Consider the following 10,605-nt stretch of genomic DNA (forward strand, 5'->3'; position numbering starts at 1 on the left):
ATCCTGTCGAGGGTATAGCTTCACATGGACCTTTCTTGCGCCTTCTATTTTTTCATAACCACTGTCCATTTTGTATAACGCTAGCATGCTTCTCCAGCCTGGAAACCCTTCGAACAGGGACTGAGTATTTACCCTTCTGGTGCCAGTCATAATAGGTCCAGGCAGTTCGGTTTCCATTTTGGAATTAAAATGGATGCCGCCTTTGGTTGAGCTAGCCTGCAGAGATGTCAATCAATCTTTTCTTTTTTTAAAGAAAAGCATTGATAACTTTCATAGGCATTTCTTTCTTCCTTTAAGTCGTTTTTATACAAAGCAGTTTGTACAAATGTAAATTGCTAATAAACTTAACATGTTAAGCCATTGAATTGTTTTGAACTGGGGCGATAGATACGCAAGTAGGCATAACCTGGTTGTTAGAGGACCACACAGTATAGGTTAAAGTGGAAATGATAAAAGACATTTTTAAATTGTAAGTTCCTTGGAACAGAGACCTCTCTTTTTGTACTCTGAAGAGTAATGCACATTGATGGTGTTATATAAATAAATGAAGTTCAACATTCGGACGTCGCCTCAGGCCTGCTTCATGGTTTATTTCTTTCATCATCAAGAATATTTTCCAAATAAATTTATGAAGTCTGTGGTAGGCAGGGTGAAGCAGCTTTTTTGAGGCAACAGATTTTTTAAGGTACAAAGAGTAGCAAGTTATCAATTGTTAAATTATCGTTAGAGCTCCTAAAACTGCTTGGTTTTACAAAGATTAAACGTAAGCTCACAGACTTTCACTCTAAATCACTGGTTCTCAAAGTTCATGAAGTGCAACCTGCTTCTAAATTTACTGTATTTTCTCCCTCCTGTTTTTGTGACCCACCTGCAAGGAAGAAATGCCCCACTTCTGGGTTTCAAGCTACAGTTTGACGACAACTAGTTTTTGTTTACCACAGACCTTTTACTATGCTGAGACAAGTTTTGAAGTTTCAGCATTGGGCCATCCGTGGCCACGGCAAAAGACACTGCTAAAATACCTCCATATTTTATTTTTACACACGCTTTCTCTGCACAGTTGCTACAATTCCTATTGGAGAAAGTGAGGCTTTAAGCAGGTGTGTTCAGTAAATTACAATTAATTTCTCTTTGGGGAAAGTGTTTATACCAGAACATAGGACGTGTGGGACAAGCAGCACTAATTCCGGTTCCTTTCAAGATGGGGAGGGGCTGTGGCTCAGTGATAGAGCATCACTTGGCATGCAGAAGGTCCCAGGTTCCATCCCCGGCATCTCCAGTTAAAGGGACTACGCAGGTAGGTAATGGGAAAGACCTCTGCCTGAGACCCTGGAGAGACACTGCCTGTCTGAGTAGACAAAACTGACTTTAATGGACCAAGGGTTCAGTATAAGGCAGCTTCATGTGTTCATGTGAAATAATGTGTTATGACAGTGAAATAACAGTAGGGGCTGCTGTGGAGTTGCCAGAATTCTTAAATGACTCCTTCAGACAAATACGTTTATTATGGCAATCAAGTTAGAAAAGTGTATTTCACAATACACAAAAATTAAAACAAGCCTGATTTTTTTAAATGTCTCAAGTATATGCCACAAGTACTTGGCACATACCCTCGTTCCCGTATCTGAAGCAGTCCTCTGAGGATACATATCCCCAACACAATATTTGTACAAGACTATACAAATAACTAAATTACCCATAACCTTTTGTCATGTGTTGCACTGTAACCAGAAACTTATTTTACAAAGGAAACTCCCTCCTCCATTTTACGGTGTCCTGATTTCACCTCTTAACGTTGTGATCCCATAGGAGGCTGGCACGTGATGGTACAATGCTAAGCAGAGTTACACCCTTCTGAATCCAAGGAAATCAATGGGCTTAAAAAGAAGAAGAGTTGGTTTTTATATGCTGACTTTCTCTACCACTTAAGGGAGACTCAAACCGGCTTACAATTGCCTTCCCTTCCCCTCCTCACAACAGACACCGTGTGAGGTAGGTGGGGCTGAGAGAGCTCTAACAGAGCTATGACTTGCCCAAGGTCACCCAGCTAGCTTCGTGTGGAGGAGTGGGGAGACAAATCCAGATCACCGGATTAGCCTCCGGCGCTCATGTGGAGGAGAGGGGAATCAAACCGGGTTCTCCAGATCAGAATTCACCTTTCCAAATCACTACACCACGCTGGTAACTCTCTTTAGGTCTGCAGTAACTCCAGTCTGCAACCCTAGGTCGTGCTATGCATTCAGCAAAACTATTGAATGGTCTCTGTATTTTCTTAATGAGGATTTTCTCTTGCACAATTACATTTCAAACCGTACTTCCTGCATTTCACGGTCTCTTGACCCTGCAGATTTTTCCATAAAATGACACTACGCTGTGTGTGTGTGTGTGTAAAGTGCTGTCAAGTCGCAGCTGACTTATGGCGACCCCTTTGGGGGTTTTCATGTCAAGAGACTAACAGAGGTGGTTTGCAGTACCTTCCTCTGCATAACAACCCTGGTATTCCTTGGTGGTGTCCCATCCAAATACTAACCAGGGCTGACGAGATCAGGCTAGCCTGGGCCATCCAGGTCAGGGCTACACTATGCTGTCGATTCACTCAATATTTGAACAAGTGGGCTTTTAGTTCAGACAGTTTATGCTGGAATAAAATTTTGTTAGTCTTCAAAGTATCATAAGATTCATGTTTATTTTTTGGCAGGATATGCTGTGATGGCAAAACTAACTAATTTAGTAAACAAAAGACCGAGAGTTTTTTTTAAAAAGAAAACCTGGAAGCTGTATTATGCTTATATGACTTGATAATGGTGATACAAAACCAGAGCATATTGGTAAAATAGTACAAATCAGAAGCAGTTAAATATTGATAATATTCAAAAAGCATTCCATAATAGGTAGTTTGGTTTAGTATAATAGAAATACAGAAAATGGTAACTTAACAAGAAAATCTAACAAAGCATATCTTAGAATGTTAGAAGGCATATTTTCACCCAGCGTAGTTATCTCTTGTGTATAATTTAACAGTAGATACAATGTTAGTGATGCATTATTGTAACCCCTCATTTCCCCCATATCCTTTTCCCTTTTATCCCTTTGAAAATAAAAAATACAGATTTTTTTTTTAAAAAAGAATCACGTTTATTTTTATTGCAACAAACACATCTCACCACTCTTTTCCAACATCCTCACCCACAAAGGTAGATACAGATGCATGGTATTTAGCCAAAGGCCATTACAATCAGGTAGACACAATCAAATCAGATTCAACAAGAAAACAGTTAAAATCAAGTACAAACATAAATTTAAATCAAATACAATTGTTGTCCGGTTTAACTGCAACGCTGGCTCGAATAAAGTTAAAGCGTTTTAGTAACTGAAGCCATTCATTCTCAGAAGACTACATTCCCCATATGACTTGCTCCGACGCGCGATGCTTTCTGGGTTTGGAAGTTTTGAACGTGCCCTTCATGGTCGTACTGGCGCTTTCGTGGGACTACATTTCCCATGCGCCTTTGCTTCCTGCTGCCATCGCAGCTTGGCAGCCCGACACCCTCTTTCTTCTTCCCCCCCCCCCCCGTAGAAGGGGGCGACTGGTTCAGTCCGGTCTCCAAGCGGCTGCAGCGGCGCTCGGCGGTAAGCGGCCTTAAGGGGACGTACCATTATGCTTGCTGGAAGAGGGGACAACGTATGTGTATGCTGGAGGTTGAAAGCCGGGGGTGAGATGCAGGGCCCCCTAAATTCTCGGGGGAGAGGGGGGAGCTGAAGGTTAGAGAAGAGGGATGGATTCCTAACACAGGGGAGGATATGCTGGGTTGGCATGGGCGTCAGAGCAGGGGATGCTGGGAGCTAGGACCCCTGGGTTCCTTGGACGATGAAAATGCTGGAGGGCTGGTGTGGTTCTGGGGACTGGGATTTTTTTGGGGTTCCTTCCATGCAATAGGGAGGAGGCCAGAACAGGATGGAGGGTGATAATGAATGAAAATTTTATTGTGTGCACCCATTGGCCATCACAATTTACTAAAACGAAGAAATAAGAATAGACATACAGTGGATTCGCCAGTAAAATATTAAATAGACAATGGAATGTAGTAAAACATTTCAGTTTAAAAGATATGTAGCTGCTCCTTCCAGTACCGCGTTAGACCTTGTTTTCGTTGCTGCAAGAGCGAACAAAGAAAGTATATGATGCATATGCGTCAAAATCAGATAGAAATATAAGTTTGCATCCGAGTGTGTATTGATACCGGATAATATTCCTGCCAAAAATTTAGCCCTGGGGCCAGATGGAGGGTGATATGGTAGGGGGTGTTGTGAGCTAAAATTCAGAGCACCCCCAAGTGAGGCCTTTTGGGGTAAAGGGTGGTTGCTATGACTCCTGCCACCTTTATGCAGATCCATCGGGCCAGGGAAGGCCAGCTGTGAGCCAGCTGCTTCCCTTCTGGGCCTCCTGCCTCTCATCTTCCCTACTGTCCAGTTTTAAATTGCAAGCATTTTGGTGCAAGATCTTGCCGGGGTTTTGTTTTTGCTCTGCAAAGCCTCATGTACGTTGCTGAGTTGGGATTTTTAAAAAATCACGTCCCAAGAACAAAGGAGAGAGACGGGAATGAGAGTTGGCTCGCGGCAGGTGCCCAGTAAATGAAACCAAGGGCACTGCCCGGCTCTGGAAGGGCAGGAGAACAACCGGCATGCAAGAGTCCTGTCCTTTCTGGCCACAGGAGCCTGGCACACGTGGCACTGAGAGAGGCCGAAGCTGGTATCCAAGACGTCCTGTATTCTTCCTTTTCCCTTGGCCTGCTGTAGCCTAGGGAATGTAAACAGTTGGACTTGGCAAGGAAGAGGCAATTGTGTCGCAACTCTTGGCACCAGGTGACAGTTTCTATAAATGCACCTTTGAAAAGGGCATGTGAGTGGGCCGTGGTGGAGGAGTGATTGAGGGAAAAAAAGATTTAACCTCACCCTTCTCCCCAAAGGACCTTTCCTTTTTTGGCACATGGCACTTTGAAGTGCTAGAGACATTGATGGCGCTGTCGAAAACTTAAATTGCTATTTGGAAAGTCCGGGTATGCCAGATCTTCTGTTGAACCTGGTAATGTAAACATATTGTGCAAGAGGGGTGGTGTTATTGCTGAAGAAGCGCTGCATTTGTGCGCTGGTTATTCAAACGGTGTTGCAGGGAACATCTTGGAGGTCCTTATCTGCTGGGTATGTGTGTGTGTGTGTGGTGGGAAGGTAGTTGTGAATTTCCTGCATTGTGCAGGCGGTTGGACTAGATGACCCTGGTGGTCCCTTCCAGCTCTCTGATTCTATGCTGGGGTTTTTTCCTTGATGGAGGAATCATCATGGTAAGATCTGTTGTCCAGTACAGCTGGCGGTTCCCTAAAATGTGCCGTCACGAGGCAGCGCTGGCTGTGTTTGTGCAAGGCTTGGCCGAGGCCCTGGGTGGACTGTGCACCCTGGTGCGCCTTCCTACCCCCCACCCCTGGAATCCTTTGCAGTGCTCCGAGGTTCCTCGGCAGATGAGTCAACATGGGTTTCCTGTAGATGGAAAGTCTTGGACAGCTACACGTTTGCAGGCCCTGGGACTCAACCCTCCCCTGTTTCACAGAGATAACATCTTGGTTTCAGTTCCTGCCCGTGTAAAACAAGGATAAGCGACAGTTTTCCAAGACTTGTTGTGGAAAGGAGAAGATGGCCTTAAAGCATGATTCCTATTGTAAGTGCGCACACGTTAAATAATAACCAACTTGTAAGCCATCTGCTTCTTAATCTGCGAGTAAAGGTTGACTGTTAGCCTTACTTTTAAGCAGCTGCCTGCACTGTACAGTTGCCCGATCCAAATTTTGAAAAAATGGGGATCAGCTCAGCTGAGTGCTATTTTTTATAGGTCTTTGGAGGGGGAAATATCTATACTAGATATTTTGTTGTGGTGGTTAATATTTTAGAGGCTTTAATCAGAGATTAGATATTACTGAGATCTTTGTTATTCAGAGTCAAGAAATAAATTTTGACCAGGGTTGCCAAGAATCACTGTAGGCCTCCAGACAAAAAAAGCCAAATGCATTCAACTTCCAGCGTAGTATAGTGGTTAAGAACAATGGTTTGGAGTGGTGGACTCTGATCTGGAGAACTGGGTTTGATTCCCCACTCCGCCACATGAACGATGGATGCTAATCTGGTGAACTAGATTCCCCCCCCCTACACATGAAGCCAGCTGGGGGACCTTGGGCTAGTCACAGTTCTCTTAGAGCTCTCTCAGCCCCACCTACCTCAGGATGTCTGTTGTGGGGAAGGTAAGGAAAGGTGATTGTCAGCTGGTCCTTAAGTGGTAGAGAAAGTCGACACATAAAAAGCCAACTCTTCTTCTTCCATTGCTGCCCAGACTGAACCCAAGCCTTATGCCAGGGGTCCCCAGCGTGGTGCCTGTGGGTGCCCTGGCACCCGCCAACACGTTTTCTGGCACCCGCCAAGTGTTTTTAGGAAGTAGGTGGGGTGAGGTGGGGCTTATGCCCAGCAAGGCTTCTGCTTAACCACTGGATATTTGATTGGCTGTGCAGAGTTTTTAAAAATGTTGCTTTGGCAGCCGCCGCCACCACTATACAAGGATCTACACTGTGTTACTGAAGCTAAGGTGTGGCAATCATTTTGAGGCTGGCCCCGCCTCCTCTGGCAGCCATTTTGTTGCTGTGCCCACCGTGCTGGGTCAGAATTTCAAATGTGCCCGCAGGCTCAAAAAGGTTGAGGACCCTTGCCTTACACGGTTTGTTTTCATGTGTCTTGCCTGGCTCCTTGGGTTCCCAGGGAGACCAACCTCTTGGAATTTTCCACCTAGTCCCTGTTCCCTTGGAGCAGGATTGCCAGTTGCCAGAAGGAAAAAAGGCCCTGACCTTTTAACAGAAGCGTCATGTTTGGAAATGGGCAGCTGAAGCTTTTAATGGCATGGAGCTAAACAAATTGGGGAGGGGCCGTGGCTCAGTGGTAGAGCACCTGCTTGGCATGCAGAAGGTCCCAGGTTCAGTCCCCAGCATCTCCAGTTAAAGGGACTAGGCAAGTAGGTGATGTGAAAGACCTCTGCCAGAGAGGCATGGAGAGGGGCCGTGGCTCAGTGGTAGAGCATCTGCTTGGCATGCAGAAGGTCCCAGGTTCAGCCCCTGGCAACTCCAGTTCAAGGGACTAGGCGAGTAGGTGACGTGAAAGACCCTTGCCTGAGACCCTGGAGAGCCACTGCCGGTCAGAGTAGACAATACCGACTTTTTTTATATATAAAAATATTTTTATTGATTTTTAATAATAAATGGGATACAGAAGGGAAGAAGGGCAAGGGAATAAAAAGAAAAAAGAAAAATATATATGTAGATAGATAAATATATTAACATTATACAGCCTTAATATATTTAGTACCGCCCCCTTATAGGGTGTCATAATACACTAAGTTAAGAATTAGTTGTGCTCAATCTCAAATATGAATCTGTTGAATCTTGTAAAATTTTGTTGTCATTTTTTGGTTTTAATGTATTCGTAGAAGGGTTTCCATTTGTCTCTATTTTGTTTTTGAGTTTCTTTCTGTAGTGTTTCAGTTAATTGTGCCATTGTTATGTATTCGTATGCTTTGTCAATCCAGGTCTCGATTTGTGGTATTGTTTGTTTTCCATATACTGACTTTTCCATATACAATATTGACTTTGATGGATCAAGGGTCTGATTCAGTAGAAGGCAGCTTCATGTGTTCATCATCATATTGGGGGGTGGGCAGTGTGTTGTTTCTTCTCTAGGCAGCTGGCAACCTGGTTTTAATGTTTATGCAGCCCCCCAAGACTATTTTTACCTGATCAAGATTCCTCGACGTGTTACAATCAGGATAAAGAAGCTTGAACATAGGGTTAAATTCTTCTAAGCAAACAGGCAGTGCAATGTAAGTAAAACCTTTATCAGTAAAATGGGGCGGGGGGAGAGAATCCAGGAAGGCTGGGAACGGTTAATGGTCAGAATTTAGGGCCGTGAACACAGGCGTCAGTCCCACAGATTTCCACGAGGTCTATTTCCAAGTTAAGTGCTGCGGAGGATTAAAACTGTAATCTCCGATTGGAATCTGTTTTGTGTTCTGCGTTTTTAACTTGCTTTTTCGAAGCAAAACGGTTGAGACGCCGCTTGGCTCTGAAGTGTGTATTTTTCCAGCGTCAAACTTTTCTTGTCCGCGTGTGCAGCTGTGTTCGCCGCTGATCGGCCGCAGTCGGTCATGGGTATAAAGACCGGGCAAAATTCGGGGGGAGCAGAAAGGAAGATGGGACCGGCCCCCAACTCTTTTTGGTGTGCTGTAAGGTGTTCCGAATGTGCTGGAACCACCCAGGCCTCTTCTCCAACTTCCTTTCTGGCTGTGCTCTGAGTTCCCCCCCTCCCTGTCAGTCTCAGCTGCCGGGGGTGAAATGAGGACGCAGGCTCAGGGAGGGGCCCGGCTCCGTTGCTGTACGTGCACAGGCTTTGCCAACAGCCCGAAGGATCTGTTGATAGCAGCCACAGCCGCGGCACTTGCGCCTTGGCTGTGTTGTATCTGGCGAGAGGCGTGGAAAGGAACCCGGAACTGCTCGGGTAGGAGGTGAGTGGACCCGTTCGGGACCTCCCGGAGACCCCATGGACCCCTTTGCACCCCTGAGTTGAGAGTGAGCTGCAGGTACTTACCTTCTTATTGAGTGTTGCAGCAGAGCAAGGCCATGCTAACTAGGCCTTGCTCTGCTATGAGAACTGGAAATAGAATAGAATCATAGAGTTGGAAGGAACCACCAGGGTCATCTAGTCCAAACCCCTCACAATGCAAGAAATTCACAACTATCTCCCCCCCCCCAAAAAAAAAACCCCGCAGTGACCCCCTACTCCATGCTCAGAAGATGGCCAAGATGCCCTCCCTCTCATGAACTGCCTAAGGTCATAGACTCAGCATTGCTGACAGATGGCCATCGAGCCTCTGCTTAAAAACCTCCATGGAAGGAGCGCTCACCTCCTCTCGAGGAAGCCTGTTCCACTGAGGAACCGCTCTGTTAGAAAATTCTTCCTAATGTCTAGACGGAAACTCTTTTGATTTAATTTCAACCCGTTGGTTCTGGTCCGACCTTCTGGGGCAACAGAAAACTACAGAAAATAGAACCCAGGTGTTTTGGTTCTTGGTGGCCGACCCTTAACTTGCTAGGCTGCTCTGGTTTGACATAGAACCCAGGAAGTCTGACTGGCAACCATCTTTGCAGCTTCAGGAGAACCCGCACGTGCTGGGTCACGGCATCGTATGCCCCTTAACCCCTTTGGCCTCTCTGTCCTCCCACTTGGGAATAGATCTTAAACGTTCTGGCTCTCAGTCCTTCTCTATTTGCCACCTCTTGTTACTACTGCCTAGTTCTCAGTCAGGTGGTATAGGCACATCCGGGCTGCGTCACTTTGGATTGCAGGGGTTGGGAGAAGGTTTGTGTGATAAGATTGTTCATCTGTGCAAAAAAAATAAAAAAAAATACCCTGACTGTCCAAAATCAGTATATCCTGCTAGGCTAGAACCTTTCTCCCTGACTCTTAGTACGTCTGTGCAGAGAATGGGGGAGATTTCAGCCATCTGGCAATTTGATGTGGTACAGTCCAGGAGCCCCGTGGTGCAGAGTGGTAAGCTGCAGTACTGCAGTCCAAGCTCTGTTCACGACCTGAGTTCGATCCCGATGGAAGTTGGTTTCAGGTAGCCGGCTCAAGGTTGACTCAGCCTCCCGTCTTTCCGAGGTTGGTAAAAGGAGTACCCAGCTTGCTGGGGGTAAAGGGAAGACGACTGGGGAAGGCACTGGCAAACCACCCTGTAAACAAAGTCTGCCTAGTAAGCGTCGGGATGGGTCAGGAATGACCCGGTGCTTGCACAGGGGACCTTTACCTTTTTTACAGTTGCAGTGAGGGTTGGATTTAGGTGGGCTGCAGCACTTGAGACTTCCCCAGTCTCCAGTTTCTGACCTTTTTTTATTTTCCTGCCAAGGACATAATTTCTGGTGGTGGCTGCTGTGGACTAATGGCTATTCCTTGTAAACTGCTCTGAGCCCAGTCTTGGCCGGGGAGAGCGGGGTATTAAATTGAAATAATAAATAAGTTAATATAGCAGGAACGTCTGCCTGCAGTCTGAATGTTCTGTTCTATCCCTGGCTCTGAGGTGCTAGAGAAATGTCATGGTTATTAGAGTGCAGGGAGTTCAAGGTGAATATTGCTGGCATATCTTGGACGAGAGGAAGGAACTGATACGGAAGAATGGCTCCAGAGCTCCCTCACCTGCTTTTCTTCTCACCTGTTGTCCGGGAGACAGGATTCCTAAATCTTGTATCCTGCTCTTCATAGAATTAGAGCTGTCAAGGAGGATGTGTGTCTGCAGACAGGATGGCAAGAGGTTTTCCATGGTACGAAAATGCAGGCTTAGGGATGGGATTTAGGTCCCACAGAAAAAGGAGTTCAGGCTTTTTCTTCAAAATCTGACACTCTTTTTGGCCGTTGGGAAATCACAGTCCTCAATATGTTTGGTATTTTTTCCACAGGCGTTTTTCAGCCCTTCCATTTACAGTAGTTATAACTGTATAAAGTGAATTTCTTTCTGTACTTATTTTA

Source organism: Euleptes europaea, chromosome 18 (assembly GCF_029931775.1).
Source record: "Euleptes europaea isolate rEulEur1 chromosome 18, rEulEur1.hap1, whole genome shotgun sequence".
Lineage (NCBI taxonomy): Eukaryota > Metazoa > Chordata > Lepidosauria > Squamata > Sphaerodactylidae > Euleptes > Euleptes europaea.